This window comes from Amblyraja radiata, chromosome 15 (assembly GCF_010909765.2).
Source record: "Amblyraja radiata isolate CabotCenter1 chromosome 15, sAmbRad1.1.pri, whole genome shotgun sequence".
Lineage (NCBI taxonomy): Eukaryota > Metazoa > Chordata > Chondrichthyes > Rajiformes > Rajidae > Amblyraja > Amblyraja radiata.
In genome coordinates this window covers 35624306-35650425 of record NC_045970.1, presented here as the reverse complement: position 1 = coordinate 35650425, position 26120 = coordinate 35624306, and the positions used below count along the sequence as shown (strand labels likewise).

At 47.3% G+C, this 26120-nt stretch overlaps 1 protein-coding gene across 2 annotated transcripts in view; it reads left to right on the top strand.

Annotated features, from left to right (window-relative positions):
- The first annotated feature begins 2378 nt into the window (after positions 1-2378).
- lzts2 (leucine zipper tumor suppressor 2) overlaps positions 2379-26120 on the top strand; it is a 129636-nt gene continuing 105894 nt past the window's right edge. The window contains exon 1 of one of the 2 annotated variants that reach the window (XM_033034022.1): positions 2379-3121. The gene's annotated coding sequence lies outside the window, so the exon portion shown is untranslated. Of the gene's footprint in view, positions 3144-26120 lie in introns of both variants that reach the window. The other variant, XM_033034021.1, reaches the window with a different exon arrangement.

Genomic DNA, 26120 nt, shown 5'->3' with positions numbered 1-26120 from the left:
GAAATTTATGAATGGAATTCCAGATGTTGAGATGATGACAGCGAGAGCACAGCTGCAAACGACAGGTTATGTTTGTAGGCTGCTGTCTGCACAGGGCTTTGATGCCTCTCCTCAAAGGACGGAAAGCAGAAATTAAAAGATGAACTGTTATACTTGTTTCTATTGCCTTTTTGCACGTTTTTTTCTTTTCACTGTCTTGTACAATTTACATATAATTGTGTAGACTCAAGGAACTGCAGATGCAGGTTTATGAAAAATGATGCAAAGTGCTGGAGTAACTCAACAGGTCAGGTAGCATATCAGGAGAACTCAATCCATGTCAGTATAGTTTAGAGATATAGCATTGAGTCCATGCAGGCCATACATCATCCGTTCACACTAGTCCTATGTTATCCCAGTCCCCAAATCCACTGCCTACACACTACAGAGGGCCAATTAACCTGCAAATGCGCAGGTCTTTGGGGTGTGGGAGGGAACTAGAGCACCCACAGGAATCCCACACGGTCACAGGGATAACGTGCAAACTCTTTACAGGCAGCACCCGAGGTCAGGATCGAACATGGGTCTCTTGTGCTGTGTGAAAGGGGTGTGTGAGAAAAATGGCACAGGGGGTGGGGGGGTGCTTAGAGGTTACCAAAAATTGGATTATTACCCAAAATCCATGTAATTTCATGTTTGGCAAGGGCCAAGACTTCTGTGCATCTCTGAGTACAAGAGAGCAAGAGGAATGAATAATTCCATAGTGACAGTATCACAACAAGTCCTGATATCCCCTTCCCGCACCAACCAGCACCCCAAAGCTCAGTGAACCTCCCCTCCCCCAACCACCAGGCCACCTGAAGGATATGCTGCCGTTTGAGAGGGTCCAGAGGAGGTTTACGAGAATGATCCCAGGGATGATTGGGTTAACATTTGATGCACGTTTGACAGCACTGGGCCTATACACGCTGGAGTTTAGAAGGATGAGGGGACACCTCACTGAAACTTATTGAATAGTGAAAGGCCTGGATAGAGTGGATGTGGAGAGGATGTTTCCACTTTGGGAGAGGCTAGGACCAGAGGGCACAGCCTCAGAATTAAAAGACGTACCTTTAGAAAGGAGATGAAGAGGAATGGTGTTGAATTTGTGGAATTCAATGCCACAGATGGCTGTGGAGGCCAAGTCAATGGATATATTTAAGGCTGAGATTGACAGATTTTTGATTCGTACGGGTGTCAGGTGTTATGGGGATAAGGCAGGAGAATGGGGATGAGAGGGAAAGACAGATATGTCATGGTTGAATGGCGGAGTAGACTTGATGGGCTGAATGGCCTAATTCTGCTCCTAGAAGTTATGAACTCATCCTTGCTAATAATGCCAGGGCTTGTAACACCACTGGAATGACTGAGTTCAAATAAATAATTCAACATGTGGGCCGTGCCTTATAATTAACCTGCTATTACAATAATCGCTTCATCCTTTCTTTAGATGGCTTCTGGAGGGGAGTTTCCTGCAGGCAGTGGCCTGGGGCTCAGCAGATCCGAGCAGCAGCCCTCTCCCAGGGACAATAAACACTCTCAGCTGTGTGCCTGTGTCAGTGACTGTGGGGAACATGGATGGGTCCTCTCCTGCACTTTTTTTAATTTGTCCAAATATATGAATAGGAAGCGTTTATAAGGATCTGGGCCAAATGTGTGCAATGGAATCAGTCTGAAGAAGGATCCCAACCTGGATACAGTGGATGAGAGGATGTTTCCGCTGTTGGTCAAGTCTAGGACCAGGGGCCACAGCCTCAGAATAAAAGGACGTACCTTTAGAAAGGAGATGAGAAGGAATTTCTTTGGTCAGAGGGTGGTGAATTTGTGGAATTCATTGCCACAGACGGCTGTGGAGGCCAAGTCAATGGGTATTTTTACAGCGTAGGTTGACAGATTCTTGATGAGTAAGGGTATCAGGGGTTATGGGGCGAAGGCAGGAGAATGGGGTTATGGGGAGAGATAGATCAGCCATGATTGAATGGTGAAGTAGACATGATGGGCTGAATGGTCTAATTCTGCTCCTATAACATGAATTAATTAAACGCAGACTGTCAATTCTTTCCACGGATGCTGCCTTACGTACTGAGTTCTTCCAGCAATGTTTTTTTTTTTGTGCTCTTTCACATCACATTGCATCAAAAGTGGCGAAGCCAGTTTCCTTATCTTTCAGGGTCACACCATGAAGACCCGAGTCCAATCCCTGACGAATTAGGCAAAAAATAAAATAAATTGGTTTATGACTTGCTCAACATGTGGCTGGTAAGAGGAGAACACAGTTCAGCTTTCGACTTCAGTGCCTCGCTGTCAGACCCTGGGAATCCGGAAGGGGCGCTGAGAGGGTTGCTAGCGAGGATTGGTTAGAAATTGAACAGTCTGATACTGTGTGATGCATTTTTTTTTCTTCAGACAATTCGCCCATCTCCTTTCTTTTATTGTTTTATTGGTTGTGACTGGATATGACTGCAGTCTGATGAGCTCGAGGTGTTAATTTCAAGTCAGTTTACACTGACACGCCGTCCTGTGCTAAACCCCACGGTTTAAAATGAACCACAACCAAGCTATATACAAGTACAAGCATCTTCAACTTCAGGAAACAGCTTGTTGAGGCAGGCAGTTTCCATCCAGGGGCTGGAGAAACAGGGCGCAGATATTCAGGAAGAATCAGTGGTCAGTCAGAGTCACACCACCCCTTTCGGGGTCCCCCCTTTTTGCCTTCTCTCGCCTCCCTCCCTCCCTCTCTCTCTCTCTTCCTCCCTCCCTCCCTCCCTCCCTCCCTCCCTCCCTCCCTCCGTCTCTCTCTCTCTCGCTCTCTCGCTCTCACTCTCTCTCTCTCTCACTCTCTCCCTCCCTCTCTCCCCTCCCCTCCTCTCCTACACAGCGCTGCCTCTCAGCTCCAGACTACTGTAGTTGGCACCAACTCACTCCAAGCTGGGATGTAACAACTTTGCCGGTTGCGGTCTCTCCCCCCCCCCACACGTTATTTCGTCCTCCCGGCGGAGGTTGGATTACTGCTGAAGTTGGAGGGAAGCGGCTGCGGAGATCGGGAACAGACTTCCCGGGACTTGAAGCGGAAAGTCGGATCCAACTGCTTGTTATACAGCCGGTGAGAAGTCGACTGAGTGTGGGTGTCGGAGGGTGGCGTGTTTATGGGGCGTTTCTGCTTGTTTCTGTTGCTGTTGCAAAACATAATCTCCCTCCATGGTTTTAACTGTGTGTCTGTTTAATTTCCTTAAAAAGTGACAGAAATGTTCTGGCATTAGGTGGGAAAAGAACATCTGTTTGATAAATCATAACTCGGAATGTATCATGTTCTGTGTTCTCACTTATTCGTCAACTGTACTGTATATGGCCTGTGTAGCCCAGGAGAGATTATCCAGATATATACATATATACGCCTTACCATCTCATTTGACCGAACACTTTATTATATATAATTAAAAAGTTATTATAATTTTATTAATTTTGTAATAATATATACTATATATATGCAGTCTGACCCACTGAGTTACTCCAGCTTTTTGTGTCTACCTTCCGTGTAAACCAGCATCTGCAGTTCCTTCTTTAACACATATATATGTGTGTGTATGCACGTATAAGCGTGTATATGCGGGTGGGTGTGTATATACAGTGCCCTCCATCATGTTTGGGACAAAGCCACATCATTTATTTATTTGCAAAAAAAAAAATCACATGTGGTTAAAGTGCACATTGTCAGATTTTAATAAAGGCCATTTTTTATACATTTTGTTTTCACCATGTAGAAATTACAGTTGTGTTTATACATAGTCCCCCCCATTTCAGGGCACCATAATGTTTGGGACACAGCAATGTCATGCAAATGAAAGCAGTCATGTTTAGTATTTTGTTGCATATCCTTTGCATGCAATGACTGCTTGAAGGCTGTGATTCATGGACATCACCAGTTGCTGGGTGTCTTCTCTGGTGATGCTCTGCCAGGCCTGTATTGCAGCCATCTTTAGCTTTTGCTTGTTTTGGGGGCTAGTCCCCTTCAGTTTTCTCTTCAGCATATAAAAGGCATGCTCAATAGGGTTCAGATCGGGTGATTAACGTGGCCACTCAAGAATTGACCATTTGTTAGCTTTGAAAAACTCCTTTATTGCTTTAGCAGTATGTTTGGGATCATTGTCTTGCTGTAGAATGAACCGCCGGCCAGTGAGTTTTGAGGCATTTGTTTGAACTTGAGCAGATAGGATGTGACTATACACTTCAGAATTCATTATGCTACTGCCATCAGCAGTTGTTTCATCATTGAAGATAAGTGAGCCAGTACCTTCAGCAGCCATACATGTCCAGGACATAACACCCCCACCACCATGTTTCACAGATGAGGTGATATGCTTTGGATCTTGGGCAGTTCCTTCTCTCCTCCATACTTTGCTCTTGCCATCACTCTGATGTAAGTTAATCTTCGTCTCATCTGTCCACAAGATCTTTTTCCAGAACTTTGGTTGCTCTTTTAAGTACTTCTTGGCAAACTGTAACCTGGCCATCCTATTTTTGCGGCTAACCAGTGGTTTGCATCTTGCAGTGTAGCCTCTGTATTTCTGTTCATGAAGACTTCTGCGGACAGTGGTCATTGACAAATCCACACCTGACTCCTGAAGAGTATTTCTGATCTGTCGGACAGATGTTTGGGGATTTTTCTTTATTATAGAGAGAATCCTTCTGTCATCAGCTGTGGAGGTCTTCCTTGGCCTGCCAGTCACTTTGCGATTAATAAGCTTTCTTCTTAATGATGTTCCAAACAGTTGATTTTGGTAAGCTTAAGGCTTGGTTGATGTCTCCAACAGTTTTATTCTTGTTTCTCAGTCTCATAATGGCTTATTTGACTTTCATTGGCACAATTTTGGTCCTCATGTTGATAAACAGCAATAAAAGTTTCCAAAGGTGATGGAAAGACTGGAGGAAAGACTAGGTGCTGAAAGCTCTCTTTTACCTGCATTAAGGAGGCATTTAAACACACCTGAGCGATTACAAACACATGTGAAGCCATGTGTCCCAAACATTATGGTGCCCTGAAATGGGGGGACTATGTATAAATAAAGCTTTAATTTTACATGGTGAAACCAAAATGTATAAAAATGGCCTTTAAATAAAATCTGACAATGCGCACTTTAACCGCATGTGATTTTTTTTCTATTACAAATCTCAAATTGTGGAGTACAGAGGCAAATAAATAAATGATAGCACTTTATCCGAAACATTATGGAGGGCTCTGTATGTGTGTGTGTGTATCTGTGTGTGTGTATGTACACATATATATATTGCACGTGGCCTAACATTATATATACCCATACGGATATACACACACACACACACACACACCCACATATATATATATATATATATGCATACATATACACACACATATACACACACGTAAATATTTATATATCTGCGTATATATATATATATGTGTGTGTGTATATCTATGTGTTTATATACATAATGTTAGGCCACATGAGATATTAATGCAGATAAGTGGGAACTTGGTCACGGATAAAGACTGAAGGAAGGTTTAAATTTTAGAGATATAGCGTGGAGATACAGTGGCCCACAGAGTCTATGTCACAGATCACCAGTTCATACTAGTTCTGTGTTATCCCACTTTCTCAACCACCACCAGTACACCAGGGACATGTTTTATAATAGAGGGCAATTAACCCACAAACCTGCACGTCTTTGGGATGTGGGAGGAAATCCAGGTGGACACAGGAAGAGAACGTGCAAACTCCAGGTCTCCAGATTGAACCCTGGTCTCTTGCGCCGTGAGCCAGCGGCTCTACCAACTACGCCATTAAGGTCTGAAGGAGAGAAAAAGAGAGGAAGATACAAGGAGAAGGTTATGAGTAACGGGCTGGGTGGGTGAGAGCAGGATGCCATTGACTAGATCCAGGAATGGACTGGTGACGGGGGTTATTCCAGATCCAGTCAGTGTCAGGTTTACCATTGCTCAGTTGGCTGAAGTCCTGCGGCACCTTGTTAGTGGAATTAAGTTGGCCCTTGTCCACCCTGGAATGGGCAAAGGGGTGTGTGGCCTGGACCCAGGGAGAAATTAGCACAACTCAAATAGGATTTTTCCGCTAGTGGGAGAGCCTAGGTCTAGAGGTTATAGCCTTGGAATAAAAGGGGATGAGGAGGAATATCTGTAGCCAGAGGGTGGTGAATCTGTGGAATTCATTGCCTCAGACAGCTATGGAGGCCAAGTCAATGGATATTTTTAAGGTGGAGATTGGCAGATTCTTGATTAGCAGAGGTTCTTGATTAGACTTGATTGTGAAGGGTTATCGGGAGAAGGCAGGAGAACAGGGTTGAGAGGAAAAGATAGATCAGCCACGATTGAGTGACGGAGTAGACTCGAATGGCCTAATTCTCCTATAATCTATGAATTCATGACAAATTCATGTTGCTTCGTAAAAGAAAAAAGATCTTCCTCTGAGACAGGAACAGTCTCTGAATGGGAGATCGACACAAAATGTGGAGCAACCCAGCTGGTCAGGCTGCATCTCTGGAGGAAAGAAATAGGTGACGTTTCGGGTCGAGACCCTTCTTCAGATTTCTTCAGACAGCATGTTCCTTCCTCCACAAGTCTCTGAATGGGGCTCTGTGGGGCTTTGGCACCAGTATCTGGCTCCCAAACATTTCCTTTTGTGCTGGCTATTATATTTTTGTTCTTCTGGCACTTACTGTTAGTGTAGAGAACGAAAGCCGAAAGCATTACTGGAGCTGGTTTATTAATGTCCAGGAAGGAATTGCAGATGCTGGTTTATACTGAAGTCAAGACACAAAATGCTGGAGTAATTCACGTCAGAGTCAGGCAGCATCCTGGAGAAAAGGAATGGACGAGTTTTGGGTCGGAAACCTTCTTCAGACCCTTCTTCGGACAGTTTATTAATGGGCTGCTTGCCACCATTTGCAGTTATGCGGCATCCGAGAGTTAATACCGAGGCTAGCAAGGAACCTCTAGTTTATATTTATTTTTGAGTTCGGTGTCTAATCAAATGGGAACTATCCTGTGTTCCTCTCTTGTAGTTTTGTAGTCACGAGAGAATGGTAGTGTGCTGTACGATATCCCACTTAACATCTTACTGCAGCTAGACTTAAGGCGTTTATTAAGAGTATGAGAGAGACAGCAGGAGAGGAACGGGCTTTTCGGCTCACCGCGTCCACACCGACCACTGATCACCTTGATCAATTGTTTTTAAGAGGAGTGGCGATCACCAATTGAATGTTATTAGTCAGTGTGTGTTTGCAAACTGTGGGATGTGTGTTAATTATTTCATAACATCTCCAAGAATTCTGGGTGTGGATCAGATATATTTTATCATCTTAGTTGACATTCAGCTGCGCTGAGGGAGTGCCATGTTTTTGAAAGCTGCAACTCATTAAGCTAAGCTTGCCTGTTCCGCTAGTGCAGGCAGGCGGATGTTAAAGGTCTCCCAGCACTATTAAAAAGAGAGGCTCTTAAAGCCATAGTTTAACGTCATGCGTCCCGAAATGCACCCATGACACCAGCGTACCTGCACCAGCGGTATAACCGGTTTGCAGACGCAGTGCTCAACAGGTAATATAATAAACAAAACAAAATCAGTTCCATACTTCAAACAAAAAACAAAATAGAGCAAAAATAAAACATAGCCCCAAGTCCCCAATGCAACCCCGGCAGTTTGTAGTTCGGAGTTTAGTTGGTGTTCACAGTGTTCAAAACCTGATGGCTGTGGAGTAATAGAGGCATACAATGTGTAAACAGGCCTTTCGGCCCAACTTGCCCACACCGGCCAACATGTCCCATCTACACTAGTTCCACCTGGCTGTGTTAGGCCCATATCCCACTAAACCTGTCCTATCCATGTAACCTGTCCAAATGTTTCTTAAGCATTGAGAAGTACCTGCCTCAACTACCTCCTCCGCTGCCTTGTTCCATACACCCACCACCCTTTGTGTGAAAAAGTTACCCCTCAGATTTGTATTAAATCATTCCCCCCTCACCGTAAACCTATGTCCTCTGGTGCTCGACTCCCCTACTCTGGGCAAGAGGCTCTCAGAGTCTACTCCATCTATCCCTCTCATGATTTTGTACACCTGCATAAGATCACCCCTCATCCTCCTGCGCTCCAAGGAATAGAGCCCTAACCTGCAAAACCTCTCCCTAGAGCACAGGCCCTCGAGTCCTGTTGGGAAGGAGCTGTTTCTGAACCAGGACGTGACAGTTTTCAGACCTTCTTTCCCGATGGTAGGTGTAAAATGAGTGTGTGGCCAAGGTGGCGTGGCTATCTAATGTTGCTGCCTGTGCATTTGAGACAGCGCCTCTTATGGATCCCTTCGATGGTGGGGAGGTGACCCACGTGGTCACAGTGAGAACATGCTAATTCCGTACAGACAGCGCCCGAGGTCATGATCGTACCCGGGTCTCGGGCGCTGCAAGGCACTGTGCCGCCCTGCAGAATTCATTGTACGTACCTGTGTGTGTTGGGGTCTTTACCATACATTGGAGTTGCCTGTGTCTAGTGGGGTCTGAATCATACATTGTACACACAATACCTGTGTCTGTGTAGTGGGGTCTGAACCATACATTGTACATACAGTACCTGTGTCTGTGTAGTGGGGTCTGAACCATACATTGTAGGTGTCTGTGTATGTAGTGGGACGTTGGGCTACACACTGTGATATAAAAAGTTGTTCTTGATTGTACCCATGTGCTTTGCTTGTATTGTCCCATGCAGCATGTTTGACTACCTGATCATTAATATTGATTTGACTCGTGCTGGGTGACAACACTCCCTTTAATAATCCCTTGAATGCAAGCAGATGGCAGGCACATGGAACTATTCCCCGGTCCATTGATCACATTGATGGTGATATCGTTCCCCCGGAGGTTGGTAGCACCGTATGCCAAGACGACGATGTTTCAGCCTGTGCCGGGACAAGGAATTGCAGATGCTGGTTAATGCACAAAAGGAGAGGAAGTGCTGGAGTAACTTAGTGGGTCGGGCAGCATCTCTGGAGAGCATAGATAGGTGCCATTTTGGGTTGGGACCCTTCTTCACCCTCATAGGTGGCGTTTTGGGTTGAGTCCCTTCTTCAGACTGGGTACGTGATATTTCGGGTCAGGACCCATCTTCAGATTCCCAAGGTGACATTTCAGGTCAAGATCCTTTTTTGGGCTCAAAGGTGAAGGTTCGGGTTGTCACCCTCCTTCAGACTGGTCTGAAGAAGGGTTCCCACCCGAAACATTACCTATCCATGTTTCCCCAGAGACGCTGCCTGACCCGCTGCGTCTTTTCAGATTGTGCCTTCTTCCTCTGTCATATGTCTTTTAGACCTGCAGCTCCGTTGAGGCGAGCCAGGCCAACATGTCATCGTCCAGGTCAATCAGACCTCGTTCACCATTCGGTGGCCGGTGTTTGGGGCAACTGGTGACTTGGGTCCCCACACTCACAGGAGGTGCTGTCCACGAGGCCCCACCTCTCCATCGCTACTCCATAGTGCCCGGCGCCTGTCCTCAAGCGGTTGAGGGTTGTCCACTGCTTTCGAGACAGGTCCTGGCCAGGGACGTCCATGGGGTCATTGATGTAATGGTGTAGCCTAGATGGTTCCGCTGACTTCCACTGGTCTCTCCATCTCGCCTTGACCCAGGCGGCCTTGGAAGCGTCAGCCGGTGTTGTGCAGAGCAGCTCTTGGGCTTGCGTGGCAAACGGGCGCCGTGACTTGAGATTGTGCCAATGGACTCTAGCTCCTCCGTCAGAAACGCTCACCACCAGCATTCTCTCCGTCCCCAACCCTCTGGTAAAGGCCAGAGATGCTGCCTGACCCGCTGAGCCACTTTGTGTCTATCTCCAGTATTAACCAGCATCCGCAGCTCATTCCTACACTGACCCCCTCTTCCCCATGTTTAACGGCATGTCTGTCACCCACAGTTTGCAGCCTGCTTTTTGGACTCTCAGCTTTTAAATCGAGAGGTTTGCCAAAAGGGGGAGAGGGAGAGAGCAAGTGAACAGGGGGCTTTTATGTGGGATTTAGTTTGGGTTAAATGGGTTGCTGTGTTTGCCCACACACTGAGTGATTGGACTGCAGAGCAACCCGCTGTAGGTGAAGGATGTGGAATTTCACACGAGCTGTCATGTTGTTGTATAAATGGAAAATAAAATATTTTTGAATGTATTGCTTACTGCAAAACAAAAACGTACCCAAAATACCAGCAAGGTCAACGATCAGTTAATCACTCCCTCTCTCTCTCTCTCTCTCTCTCTCTCTGTCTCTCTCTCTCTTTCTTTTCCATTCCAATTACTTTATTCAACAATTGCAAATCGGAGTGTACCAAAAGTACATAAACGTTCAATGGGCACAATACATCAAGCAGTCATTATGGTACAATGGTGCAGTCTTTGTCTACAATGCTCGCGACCCCCCCCCCCCCCGCGGGGACCAGCGTTCACGGAAGGCCTCCAGCGTCCCCGTGGACACCGCGGGTTCTCTCTCCCGGGACGCGCGAGCACGGACGTAGGCCCGGAAGAGGGATGTAGGCGGCCGACTCTGGTGTGACCATCGACCGCCCGCTGCCTGGACCCGCGAATGGCCATCTCGGCCTGGCCCAGGAGCAAACCGACAGGGAGATCCCACCTTCCCGATCGGCCCTGCCCCTGTGCCCAAACACCAGGATCGTGGGACTAAAATGCAGCCAGAAATTGAGGAGCAGCCCCCATCAGATATTGGTACAGGGGCAGCTACCTCTCACACACCATACACACGTGGAACACGGTCTCTTCCTCGCCGCAGAAAATACAGGCGGCCGGCGAGTCCGTGAACCGACAAAAGTTTATTACGCACCACGGCTCTGTGCAACACTCTCCACCCCAGGTCCTCAACGTAAAGGTGGAGGACTCCCTTGTAGAGAGACCACAATCCACTGAGGATTGCTCCCGCTGTCAGGTGGTAACACGGACCGCCATGGCGTGTCCGGACGGAAGACGAAGGCGAGGAGGTGTGGAGTGTGCAGGAGCATCCCGTACAGTACACGTCTCTCCGCGTCACGGAACGGCACGTGGCGCATGGCGGGAAGGCAGCTCGTGTTGTGTAGGGCCGGCGCCCGGGAAATATTCCGGAGCCTGGGGCCAATGAGCAATTCCGGAGGAGCGGGGGTAAGCTCAGTCACAACCACTCCCATCACACGCCTCTCCTCGACAGCCGCCATGACAGGGTGAGGACCGGCCCCCCTCGCAGATACAACACCCCCTCCCCCTGGTGGAGCAACACACTGGCTGAAGACGACCAGATTCCTCACTCTCAACACATCGCAATAGAAACTAGGCAGACCCTGTATGCCGGGGCGACTGATGCCCGCCACTGGGAGCCGCGAAACCCCCTTAGGCAACAGACCCGGCAGAAAAGATACATGGCTAGAGTGGCCGTCTGGGGGGGGGGGGGACGGCCACCTGGGTGCCAAGGACTGGCCGCCCTCCTCTAACGGGAGTCTCGGGACTGCTGCGGAAACCCAGTGCTCGCTCTCTCTCTCTCTCTCTCTCTCTCTCTCTCTCTCTCCCTCTCTCTCTCTCTCCTTTTCTCACCTTTTTTTTTTTTTTTTCAATTCCAAGACTATTCGACACAACAAATTATACAACAGATCAAAGTCATAAACAAAAAAGAAATTACATTATATCAAGTGTCATTATAGTACAACATTACAATCATTGTTCACAATACTCTCAACCGCACGCGGTGACCAGCGCCCACGGAAAACCTCCAAAGTCCCCGTGAACACCGCGTGTTCCCTCTCCAGGGACACACGTGCACGGACGTAGGCCCGAAAGAGGGGCAGGCAGCCGACTCTAGCCTGACCATCAACCGCCTGCTGCCTGGACCCGCGTATGGCCATCTTGGCCAGGCCCAGGAGTAAACCGACAGATAAGTCCCACCCCCCCACTTGGCTCTCCCCACAACCTGCCTTGTGTCCAAACACAAGAATCGTAGGACTAAAATGCAACCAGAACTTTAGGAACAACCCCTTCAGATATTGGTACAGGGGCAGTAACCTCTCACACTCCATATAAACGTGGAACACGGTCTCTTGTATTGTATTCAAATTTATTGTCATTGTCTCAGTTAGAGACAACAAAATGAATTTCCCTTACAGGCAGTATCATAAAAATAAAATAAATAAATAATAATAAATAATAAAACATATTAAAAATAAAATAGAATTTAAAAAAAAGCACAAACACTGAAAGTCCACGACACAACATAACACAGTGGCACCAAGGTGAGGAAGGCACCATAGTCCAGCCAGCCTCCCCTCCATTCTTCCCAGATGTTCACATCGTGGTCGAGGCCTTCCTAGCACCCGCAGTCGCCGCCCCGGGTGGCCCGATGTTCAGGCCCTCGCCGGGCTGGTGGAACACCGACGCCGAACCCCGACGGTGAACATCCTCCTCCTCAGCGGCCCGGACCTCCTGATCAGCCGCCTCCCACAGCTGGAGTCCGCAGCTCCCGAGTCCGCAGCTCCCGAGTCTGCAGCTCCCGAGTCTGCAGTGGCCGAGCCGGGCAGAGTCACAGGACCCCGCGCTGTCCATCAGCGCCGCCCACGTTGGGAGCTCCGCAAACCGCAGCTCCATGATGTTGGTGCCGCAGGCCCAGCACTCCGGGCTCCAGACGGCGACCCCCGGTAAGGCATCGCCAGCCCCGCGATGTTCAGCGCTGTCCCGCCGCTGCTGGAGCTCTGGTCGATCCCGGCAGGAAAGGCCACGCCAATCCAGTAGGTAGGCCGCTGGGGGGGTGGGGCGAAGACGCGACGCGAATAATAGTCGCGTCTTCACCAGGAAGCGGCTGAAGGACGGTATCCCCCGCACCGTACCCTCTTCCCCCACATCAAAACACAAAAAAAAACAAAAAACACACTTTTACATAACTAAATAAACAAAAAAACTAAAAGATACCGGGCTGTAGGTGGAGGCTGCAGGCACCAGCGCCACCGGAAGTACAACCATCTTCCTCACCACAGAAAATACAGGCAGCGGACGAGCCCGTGAACCGACTCAAAAGTCTGTTGCATGCCACCGCCCTGTGCAGCACTCTCCACCCCAGGTCCCCAATGTAAAGGGGGACAACTCCCTTGTAGAACGACCCCCACTGGGGACCTTCCCCGCCTTCAGGTGGTAACACCGTCCGCCATGGTGTGTCGGGACGGGAGACGAAGGCAAGGAGGTGCAGAATGTGCAGGAACATTCTATACAATGAGCGTCTCTTCGCGTCACGAAACGGCACACTAATCATCTCCGAAAGGCGGCTCAGGTTGTGTGGAGCCGGTGCCCGAGATATATCCCGGAACCGAGGCCCGATGAGCAAATCTGACGGAGCGGGTAAGAGCTCATTCAAAACCACTCTAGGCGCACGCCTCTCCTCGACACCCGCCATGATTTGGTGAGGACCGGCCACTCCCGCAGCCGCAACATCGCCCTCCCCTCGTGGAGCAACACGCTGGCTGAAAACAACCAGATTCCTTACTCTTAACACATCCCGGTAGAAAACAGGCAAGCCCCTTAGGGCGGGTCGACTGATGCCCGCCTCCGGGAGCCGCGAGACCCCCCTTAGACAACGACCCCGTCGGAAAAACTACGTGGCCAAAGCGTGCCATCTGGGGGGGTTCTCTATATACATATACCTCCTCAGAGTCCTGAGGCGGAGAGCCGCCACCTGGGTACGCACGCATACCAAGGACTGGCCACCCTCCTCTAACGGGAGCCTTGGGACTGCTGCGGAAACCCAGTGCTTCCCATCTCTCTATCTCTCTCTCCTTCTCTCTCCCTTTCCTTTTCTAACCCTCTCTCTTTCCTTCTCTCTCTCTCTCTCTCCTTCCCTTTCTCTCTCTCTGTCCTCGCTCTCTCTTTCCTTCTGTCTCTCTGTAAATATCTCGGTCTCTCTCTCTCTCACTGTAAATGTCTGTCTTTGCCTCTGCTCTCTGTAAATGGCAGGCGGAGAGGAGAGCTCTTCAGCGCGTCGTCAACAGAGCGCAGAGGATCATCGGGACAGAGCTACCAGCCTTGGAGGGCATCTACCACACGCGGTGCCTCAGGAAGGCCCTCAGCATCCATAAGGACTCATCACACCCCTGCCACGGTCTGTTTCAACTACTTCCCTCCGGCAGACGTTACAAGGCCTTCTACGCCCGAACCTCCAGACTCAGGAACAGTTTCATCCCAAGAGCTATAGCGGCTCTGAACCGACCCTAATGAGTGCCCTCCCACCCACCCCCTTTGGACAGTCTCCCTCAGATGGTCACGTCAATCAATTCAGCTTGTTTATTTATGTATTGTATTTATTTACCTTTCTTGTACATCAGTGGAGCTGCACGCTAAATCTCGTTGCACTGACGTGCAATGACAATAAAAGATATATTATTATTATTATTATTATTATTATTAAATATCTCTGTCTGTAAATGTCTCTCTCTCGTTCTCAGTCTCCCTGTGCAGGAATTTAATTCACATGTTAAATGCTGAGAGATACAGTGTAAGAGTGACAACTTTAAACGAAGGGTGTTGTGGCAAGATGGGGAGGATTGTATTAAACAGGATGTGTGTGTGTGTGTGTGTGTTCACACGTTATATACCCGCATAATGCCATAAGAAAGGCACCATTAGATATGATGGTGAATCCAGTTTTATTCTCTCACTGGCACAATGTCAACACTTGTTTTGAAAGCAAGGTTTTTAAAGAACTTGCCTCAGACACCACTTTTAAACATTGATGACAGACTGCCTGTTTCTCAAACTAGAATTGCAACGAGAAGTGGTTTTGGAACCTGTGATCGCAGGCAAAGTGACTTTTGTTTACTGACTGATCACTGCACAGATTAGCAGGCTTTCTTCCATGCTTTTCATAGCAGAAGTTGACCCTGTTATGTTTGCATTTGTTTTTTGTTCTGTAAAAATACTTGAGTGTGGAGAATGTTTGATTCATGATATGTGAAAGGAACAATTTGCAGGGCTCGCAGTTGAGAACAGGGGAGTGCAAGGTTTAGTTTAGAGATATAGCATGGAAACAGGCCCTCTGGCCCACTGTTCATGCCGACCTCTCTCTGCCTCTCTCTCTCTCTCCAACCCCTCTGTGTGTGTCTCTCTATTTCTGACTTTATCTCTCTTTCTGTGCAAACTCAACATAAACAGTGCTCAAAGTTGGGATCGAACCTGGGTCTCTGGCGCTGTGAGGCAGCAGCTAACTGAGTAACTCTTTCAAAGTGCTGGCAGGACTAAGCTGGGTTGAACGGCCTCGTGTGTTGTTGAGTCGGGAGACGGTACATGGAGTAGTTTGTGAAGGTGGACATTTGCCAAGGGAACGTCAGACAAGAGGGCTGGTGATCAATGGACCATGTGATCTTCATGAGATCTTATGAAACCGGGCTAAGATAAATGTTTTTGGAAAATCTGGGTCCCGACCCAAAACATAATCTATCCATTGTTCTCCAAAGATGCCGCCTGACCCGTTGATTTACTCCAGCATTTTGTGCTCCTTTGTGTAAACCAGCATCTGCAGTCCCTTGATTACATAAAGAAAAATTGGAACTGGGCTTAGCTTCAAGTTGAGAGGGGCAGCGTTTAAAGGAGGTGTGCAGGGTAACTCTTTTTACTCAGAAGGTGATGGGTGCCTGGAACGTGTCAGTTGATGCAGATACAACAGTGGCAGCTAAGAGATTGTATGATATGGAGAGTCGAGATATGCATTATGAGCAGGGGGACAAGAGATGGACGGCATCATGTTCAGCACAAATATTGTGGGCCGAAGGGCCTGTTTTTGTGCTGTACTATTCTGTGTTCTATCGGGCCAATTGGCCCCTCAAGCCTGCCCTGGGATGCAACATAAGACACATAGTGCTGGAGTCAGCCACACACAAGTACGGCACAGTGGCATAATGGCGGCACAGAGGCATGGCCAATAGAGCTGCCGCCTCACCGTTCCAGAGGCCCTGGTTCGATCCTGACCTCGGATGCTGTCGGCGTGGAGTTTGCACGTTCTCCCTGTGACCATGTGGGTTGCCTCCGACTACTCCAATTTCCTCCCACATCTGTAAATTGCCCCTAGTGCAGGGAGGGGATGAGAAAGTGGGATAATATAAAGCGAATGTGACCAGTGATCAATGGTTGGCGTGGACTCAGTGGGCCGAAGGGCCTGTTTCTATGCTGTACTCTAATCTAAATTAAACATCAGGTGGTGCCAAGAGAAAAATGGCGGCCAGCATAATATAGTGTTGCAGCATTACGATTATAGGGAAAAAGTTCAATGCCTGCAATGGGGTAGGTTGGAAGATTGGGACTACTGCCTAGTTTATGGGAGGATGGTTCAGTAATCTGATAAGAAGAAGTTATTTCTGAGTCTCGTGGTACTTGCTCTGCAATGGACTTGTTTGTCAATTGTGTTTGCATCGTTCTTTTCTTTCAACTGACATAGAATTGATGTGTAATTTATGCCTAATTTATGCTTTGAGTGTTGTCCATGTGTCCGCAGTGCTGCTGCAAGCAGCATTTCTTTGCAGCTGTACCTCACCATACTAAAACTCAACTTGACTTGCTCCAAGGGTATCATTGGCACCATGCAATGTTCTGACATGACGATCGCCCATTGATGGTGGATGTGACACTGACCAGGCAAACTACGCCCCTCCTCTTCCATTTCTGTGCCTGAACACACCATTCACCCCCCACACTATCTTCTGGACTTGAGAACCCCCTGCTATGGCCTCTCCACATTGTTACCTCTGGTGCCAGGGATTATCGGGAGAAGGCAGGTGAATGGGGTTGAGAGGGAAATATAGATTAGCCATGATTGAATGGCAGAGTGGATGATGGGCCGAACGGCCTCGTACTGCTCCTGTAACTTATGCATTTACGAAAATCTCTCTTTGTTCCCTTGAACTCTGCAGTCAGACATGACCCCTGAGTAACATTCACCTGTGTCACACCCGTACAGAGAAGCAAGAGAGGGTGAGAGTGAGAGTGAGAGAGATACAATGTGAGAGGGGGGGAGAGAGTGAAAGTGAAAGAGTGTAGGAGTGAGGGAGAAAGATTGAAAGGGTGAGAGTGTGGGAGAGAGTGTGTGAGGGAGAGAGAGGGAGAGAGAGAGTGTGTGTGGGTGAGAGAGAGGGAGGGAGAGAGTGTGTATGGGAGAGAAAGAGAGAGCTCGGCCTGATTTTCCCCTCAGCTGCTCCTGCTGGTCTGGGCACATGCAGCATCCTGTTTTCTTTGGAACGGGTATAATGCCCGGCACTGAAGCCAACACAAGCAACACAAGATGCTGATGCTGCTTTATCCTGGCTTGTGTCAATCTTCGCGTAAATGTGACATCAGGCCCGGGTCAGGGCTGCCAACATTGGGTGAGAGTTGGGAGTGAGAAATTGCGAGAGACCAAGACCGAGGGATGGGGGAGTTGGGGGGGGTGGGAGGGGGGGGGGGGGGTGGGGGTGGAGGGGGGGGGGGGGGGGGGGGGGTGTGGGAGGGGGGTGTCCCCTCTCCCATTGGTACGGAGCTTTTGCATTTTTCAGCTTGAAATTGTGCAATCTGGTGCATACTGTAGCGAGTCTTTTAACTTACACTTGAATGCAATATTTATGCTTTAAATTGGATTAGCTATGAATAAGGTTAGGCTAAATTACATTCCTAATTACATTCCACAGTAGAGCCAGGCTCTGATCAACAGGTGCAGCACATGAATGATCTTAGTGTATTCATGTATGGAAATAAGATTATAATCAGGCACTTGGCCCATGTTGACCAACCTGGGTCTCACTGCACACCTGGTACTACTCCTGACCCTGACTCCAGATGCATACCTTCTCTCATTCCTGACCCTGAGTCCAGTCTTACACCTGGCTCCCTATTCTACCTTGATCATAGCTGCTTACCTGCTTAGGTTCCTAGTGCTGAACACTCCCATTGTCCCAGCTTTGACTGCACACCTAGTACTATTCCAGACCTTGACTCTGGATGCACACTTGGCCTTTCTCCTAGCCCCTCTGCACTGACAATATATCTGGTCCACACATAGAGCCCCAGGATCTGACCCCCTGGACTTAACCTATTCCGTTCAAGACCCCAGGTGCTTATCTAATGCGGTAATCTTTTATGGGGCACTTCACGGACCACATTTTGTATAACAAAATTTGCTACGTTCATTGGCTTCCTTCTTATCTAACATGCTTGTTACTTTGTCAAAGAAGTCATCAATTGGTTGAACCAAATCTCTCATCCATAAAAATATACTCACTCAGTTGAATAAGTATTCTGTTACCATTTCCTTCATTTTCCTAACAAACCGTCCTGGTCAATTTTAGTCCCAATATTTTCAGTATTTTGCTGTCTTCCTCTCATCTGGGACTTTTCCGAAATGCCAAGTCCAATAACTATATATTTAAGCAATAATATTCTATTTAATGTGATCTTGAGAGTACATAATACTTTCTGTGGTATTCATTACACAACAATGATATTAAAAAAAGGTAGACAAAAATGCTGTAGAAACTCAGCGGGTGCGGCAGCATCTATGGAGTGAAGGAAATAGGCAACGTTTCAGGCCGAAACCCTTCTTCAGACTTGATGCGGCCACACCCGCTGAGTTTCTCCAGCATTTTTGTCTACATTCGATTTTCCAGCATCTGCAGTTCCTTCTTAAACAATGATAAAAAAAATCTTTGTTTTGATTGCACCTACCAACATGCATGCATTATTACATTACAGTTAATATATACAGAGGGCAAATTTCTGTTCTAATGCTCCCCATTCCCAATTAGTTTTACATTGAAGTGATTGCAATCCAAGTGAAGTTTAAATGGCATCAGAAAAATAAAACCTCCGGATGATATTCATTACCTGGTTGGTTGGAGTCAGTATCAGCACAACTACTATATTAAACTTTGAATCTTCAGATGTCCTGGTTCAAGCTAAAACTAAAGACAAATAATAACCTCCTCACACATTCCCCTGCAAGCATCTCTGTCACTCCTTTAGAATATGCCCCTTCTTTGAACAAGCTCTTAAACATCGCATCTGAATCAGTTTCCATCTGATTACAATCCTTGAAGATGTTCATCTACGTGTTCAATTAATAAAACACCGAGATTGGGGACATTTCAATTCAACCTGTCAAAGGAATTTTTTTTGGGGGGGGGGGGGTTTAGAAATAGATAGTGAGGTAAACAAACATAATAGTCGAATGGCAAATGACAATAGTGCTACCTTCTCAATATTTAACTGAAGGGTATAATGGATTATCGGGGCTGTATGTTGTGACAGACAGCCTGATACCTTGCATGTCATTTTAATATTACATTTATCCCATCCCGCTGGATATTCTGGATTAATAAATTAAGGTTTTGTCAACTAATTACAAATCAGGCGAATTACAAATTAATAACATTAGCCAATTCCGAAACACGAAGCGCTGAGCATTGGGATCCAGACATCATGGACAACTGGCCTCAGTTCCCCGCTCACATCGGGCAGTGCTCTCCGTCTGAACCAGGGGCCGCGGAGCGTTTTTGAAAGTGGGGGGACTGAGCGATCACTGACCTTGGGGGTACCTGGTGAGGGAGTGGAACGACCTAATGGGGGGAGGGTGCGGGAGGGGGTCGCCCCCCCACGTTTGGGACTTTTTGAAATTTGATGTATTAAAATCATGTTTTAGTGCATTGTAGAAGTATGATTTCAATGTTTTTTGTTTGAAGTATTTTTAAGGGGTAACTTTTTAAGGGGTAACTTTTTCCACACACAGGATGGTGGGTGTATGGAACAAGCTATCAGAGGAGGTAGTTGAGGCAGGGACTATCCCAACATTTGAGAAACAGACTGATACATGGATAGGACAGGTTTGGAGGGATATGGACCAAAAGCAGGTGGTGTAGCTGGGACATGTTGGCGGGTGTGGGCAAGTTGCGCCGAATGGCCTGTTTTCACACTGTATCACTCTATGACTACATTATACCTCCACCATGCATAAATGCTTCAAAATCAAGTGGTCGAGTTTTATTGCCATATACTCAAGCATAGAAACATAGAAAATAGTTGCAGGAATAGGCAATTCGGCCCTTCGAGCTAGTACTGCCATTCAATATGATCATGGCTATTCATCTAAAATCAGTACCTCTTTCTTGTTTTTTCCCCATATCCCTTGATTTCGTTAGCCCCAAGAGCTAAATGTAACTCTCTTGAAAACATCCAGTGAATTGGCCTCCACTGCCTTCTGAATTCCACAGATTCACAACTCTCTGGGTGAAGAAAGTTTGTCCTCATCTCAGTCCTAAATGGCCTACCCCTTATTCTTAAACTGTGTGACACCTGGTTCTGAACTCCCCCAACATCGGGAACATTTTTCCTGCAGTTACAGTAAGTGAAAATCTAGCAGGCAAGCAGGATGCTTTCTCCAACCACCCTCATTTGAAGGCCACTATCTTCCACCGCTTCTACGCAGTGCTTGGTACCTACTTCCAGCAGCCACTGGTTGTCCTCGTGGATGCTCCGACCCACAGCCTGGTCCATGCTGGTCAACAGGGCGAATTTGGCACAGAGACTCTCACGGCAGCGGCGCAACGCTTCCGACGCCTCCAACGGCCCGGGACTCTTGCACTGAGGCTGCTCCATGGCCGGATATGCAGCGAGCGACTCGCCAGCCCGCCAAACACTCGCCAGCCCCGGCTCCCCGTCCACATCTGCCCACGCCACTGCTTCTGCTTCCATCCCTCCCTCCGCCCCGGCTCTCCAACACCCGCAGCCCATGCAGTTGATATTAGTTTTGAAATTCTCATTGATCACAGAATTTCTCACGACAGAGCGTGAGAAATTCTGTGATCAGCGTGAGAGCATGAGAATTTGGCGAAATGCCTGAGTCTCACGCTCAGTGCGTGAGAGTTGGCAGCTCTGGCTGTGTCCTGGGAAGCTCAACTGCCTACGTCCGTCCTCTCCTCTTGTAAGTATGTTTGTGAGCGGCACGGTGGCGCAGTGGTAGAGCTGCCATAGAGCACCAGAGACCTGGGTTTGATCCTGACGGTGGGTGCTGTCTGTACGTAGTTTGTACGTTCTCCCCGTGACCACGTGGGGCTTCTCAGGGTGCTCCAGTTTCCTCCCACACTCCAAAGACATACAGGTTTGTAGGTTAATTAGCTTCAGTAAAAATTGTGCCAATTATCCCTGGTGTGTAGGATGATGTTGGTGTACAGGGATCGCTGGTCGACGCAGACTCGGTGGGCCGAAGGGCCTGTTTCTACACTGTATCTCTAAACTAAACGAAACTAAACTAAACTAAAAAAAGTGCCTTTTGCTGATTGAAACCAATGGAAGAGTTTTTACTGGCAACCTTGGAACATAGATAATGTTATTTTTCTTACTGTCTCAGCACAGGGCAAGACTAAATTCAATCAGAGCAACTTCCTTCCTTGTGTAATCTTTGTTTTGCTTTGCTCTGAATTTGTCGCCGAATTAATTTGAAAGGCAGAGGGTGTCACAGTTAATTCTCTCTCGGTGAATTCTTTTGGTGGTGTTCTCCACGGGGACTGATTAGATCAGCGTTTCTCAACCTTTTTACCCTTGTGGAACCCTTGAAATAATATTCAAGTCTCACGTCTCATTCTCATTTCATGTCTCTTTCTTTCTCTTTCATAAACTTAGTTCATAAGGCAAACGTAATATATTTTTACGAGAGAGAGAGAGAGAGAGAGAGAAAACAGAAACGATGGAGATCATGCATGCGTCTGTACTCGAGTGAGTCACGATGATACACAAATCCGTCACACATAGGTCCTGTCCACTGACCACTAAAGGCTGTTTCACACTGGCGCCGTATAGACGTCACTAAATATATTCCCTATGATTATTATATTTTAAATTATAGTTGAAGACTTTATTATAATACCCAAGAATTTTTGAAGATTGTGCTGTACGTGTATAATAAAATTACAAATATGAAATTAAACACAAAAATGACTAAAAAATGCATTTAGGTATTTATCACTATTTCTCTCGGAGCCCCGAGCGAACCCTAGCGTTCCGGGGAATGCCGGTTGAGTGGGTCAGGCAGAATCCCTGGGGAACATGGATTGGTGACGTTTCAGATCAAGGCCTTTTAGATGTTCGACTTTAGAGATGCACTGTGGAAACGGCCATCAGCCCACTGAATCCGCGGCAACTAGCGATCACCTGTTCACACAGGTTCTGTGTTGTCCCACTTTCTCATCCACTCCTTATACACCAGGGGCAATTTTTTTATAGAGGGCAATTAACATAAAAAAAGCCCACACGTCTTTGGGAGGAAACCCACGTGGTCACAGAAGCGAACGTGCAAGGGACAATTTACGGAAACCAATTCACCTACAAACCTGATTAAGAAGGAACTGCAGATGCTGGAAAATCGAAGGTAGACAAAAATGCTGGAGAAACTCAGCGGGTGAGGCAGCATCTATGGAGCAAAGGAAATAGGCAACGTTTTGGGTCGATGTCTCGATTGTAATCATGTTTCCGCTGACTGGAGAGCGGGCAACAAAAAAGCTTTTGCCTGCACCTCGGTACACGTGACAATAAACTGCAAATGCAAAAACATTGTTGCTGCTGACATAGGTTTTCTTGCCTGTTTCCCAAGCAAGCTCCCATCTGCCTTTTGGGAGGTTAAATGATTCCTGGAAGGCACGATGCTCATTTGCCTCTATCAATGCCCTGGTGCATTGTTCATATTAATCAGGGCACAGAGGATCAGTGCTTTACTTCACCATCTAATAGGCAATTGCTAAAGGCCTGGACTACCTCAATGGGATATGATGTGAAAGGACATTGGCTGGTGTGCCTCCTCATTACTGGAGTAAGTACTTCGAGCCGGAATGCAGTTAGGGTTGTGTCACCACCATTAGTACACGCCGGGCTTTGAGCCGGGTCTGAGGACAGGCCCTGGGAACTGGAAGCTGAATAAATTGCTTGGCAGCTGCAAATAATAACCTTGCTTCACCTGGCCATTTGCTTTCAATTCCGGCAGCAAGGGTCCAATAAAATACCTTGGGGACCCATATTTATGCTCCTGTTGCCGGAGGCATAAGACATGGATGCAAAATGAAAGCATGTGTCACATTGGCCAGCGTTCGATACAGAAAACTGCAATTTTCATTTTATTCCTGCCAAACCACTTAACCCTTTGGGTAGAGGCAGCACACTGGACAAGGTTTGCTATCTGCGTTTAGTTTAGTTTAGCTTAGTTGAGAGATATGAAGCGTAGTAACAGGCCTTTCAGCCCAGCAAGTCCACCCTGACCAGCGATCACCCATACACTGGTTCTATCTCACACACTAGGGGCAATTTACAGAAGCCAATTAACCTACAAACCCGCACGTCTCTGGAATGTGGGAGGAAACCGGAGCACTCGGAGAAAATCCACGCAGTCACAGGGAGAACGTACAAACTCTGTACAGACAGCACCCATAGTCGGGATCGAACCCGGGTCTCTGGCGCTGCGCCACCGTGCCGCCCTGTAGCACAGATGTGAAAAAGGGAAAGTACCCTATGAAGTTATGGTATGCTTGCCTTTTTTGGTTGGGGTATGGTGTATAAGGATCAGGTATTCATGATGCAGCTTTATAGGACTTTGGTTAGGCTGCATTTGGAGTTTTGCATGTAGTTCTGGTTGCCCCATTACAGGAAGGATAAGGAGGCTGCGGAGAGGGTGCTGAATAGGTTTACCACGAGAACGGTAGTTTACGAAGAGGAGGGCTGTGTGTTCAGAAGGGGGGTGACATTGAAGTGGGTATGGAGAGTGGAGAAGTCTAGATGGTTGACATGTAATAAAAAGGAACTGCAGATGCTGGTTTTGACCAGAGATGGACACAAAATGCTGGAATAACTCAGTGTGTCAGGCAGCATCTCTGGAGAGAATGGACAGGTGAAGTTTCAGGTCTGGGCCGTTTCTCCGGTCATGACCTTAGGTTTGTGATTACCTTGTTATCCTGTAAGTTAGGTTTACGTTTATCATTGTCACATGTACTGAGGTACAGTGAAAAACTTTATTTTGCATGCTATCCTTAACAGATCCAACCAATTCAAACTCAAGTACAATGGATAGAGTAAAACGGGAGATACAGAGTGCAGAATATAGTTCTCAGCATTGTAGCGCCTCAGTTCCTTGGACAAGGTCTAATGTCCGCAATGGGGTGGAGGTGAATTGGACAGTACCCTAGCTTATGGAAGGACCATTCAGTAGCTTGGTAACAGAGGGGAAGAAGCCATTCCTGAGTCTACCAGTGTGCATTTTTTTGCTTCTGTATCTTCAGCTGGATGGGAGGAGGGAGAAGAAATAACTGGGGAGGGAACAAGTCTTTAATTATTGAGGTACTTCGTCTGCTGAATGTACGGAGTTTGCACGTTCCCCATGTGACCAGGTAGGTTTCGCCCAGGTGCTCCGGTTTCCTCCCACATCCCAAAGATGTGCGGGTTTGTAGGTTAATTTGGTCTCTGTAAATTGCCCCTAGTGCGTGTGGAGTGAATGCCAGAGTGAGTTAACACGGAACTAGTGTGACTGGGTGATCGATGGTCGGCGTGGACTCAGTGAGTCATAGGGCTCGTTTCCATGTTGTATCTTTCAATCTCTTGCATTGCTGGTTCTGATCCCACAAGATTAGTGAGCATTTATTCAGCATCATGTACCTATATTGCAGTAAACCAGCCGCAGCAGGAGATTATTGAGGCCCATTGTGCTGGTGGGATAGCTTCATTAGGTCCTATTTCCCATTTCCTTTTCCTTAATTGATTTGAGTTTGTTAATTAATTTCCTCCTGCAAGCTGTAACCTTTTCATCTCGTCTTCACTCACAGTGGAAACGGAGGCTGCAGATGCCAGTGTGCAAAATAAAGACTCGAGGGCCTGAGCTATGGAGAGAGGTTGAGCAGGCTAGGACTCTTCCTTGCAGAACAGGAGAATGAGGGGTAATCTTGTAGAGGTGTACAAGATCATGAGAGGACTAGATCGGGTAGACGCAGAGTCTTTTACCCAGAGTAAGGGAATCAAAAACCAGAGAACAGCAGTTTAAGATGGGGGGGGGGGGGGGGGGGGGGGGGGATTTAATAGGAACCTGAGGAGCAACTTTTATAGACACAAAGGGCGGTAGGTGTATGGAATGAGCTGCTGGAGGAGGTCGTTCAGGCACGTACTTTCACAACGTTTAAAAAACATTTGGACAGGTTCATGGATAGGACAGGTTTAAGGGGCTATGGGCCCAATGCGGGCATGTGGGGCTAGTGTAGATGGGGCAGGTTGATTACTGTGGGCAAGTTGGGCCGAAGGGCCTGTTTCCACACTGTATGACTCTATGCCTGGAGTAACTGAGCGGGTAAGGCAGCATCCTTGGAGAACATGGATAGGTGACGTTTGGGATCCGGGCCTTTCCGCACATTTATTTCTCTCTTGGTATCTGTCCCATGTTCCTGTCCATTTTTGTCTGTGCTTTCCTCTGTGCTAGAGTCATATCCAGCATGGAAACATGCCCTTCAGCCCACTGAGTCCCTGCCAGCCACCAGCAACCCAATTACACTAATCCGACATTAATGACATTTCCAACATTCTCGTAAATTCTCTCCAGTTTCTACCATTCACCTGCTTTCGGAGTTATTTCCAGACAAACTCCGTACACACAGCACTCGTGGTCAGGATCGAACACGGGTCGATGGCGCTGTGAGGCAGCAACTCTACCGCTCCACCACTGTGCCTTGTTGAAGTGTCTCCTGAATTCCACCTTGGATTTATTAGTGGTTATCTTGTATTAATCCCTCCCAGTTTGAATCTCAGCCACAGATGGAATAGCTACTTCTATATCTGCCCCATTAAACCTTTAGTGAGAACTTAATGAACTAGTCCCTCAGTCTTCCATTTTCCAGCTCCAGTATGCTCTTTCTCAATAGATTTAGAACTGAAAGTCATGTATATTGTGTGTGTGTATGTGTGTATATATATATATATATATATATATATATATGTGTGTGTGTGTGTATGTATATATATTACACACACGCATATATATTTATATGTGTGTGTGTGTGTATATATATATGCGTGTGTGTGTGTGTGTGTGTGTATATA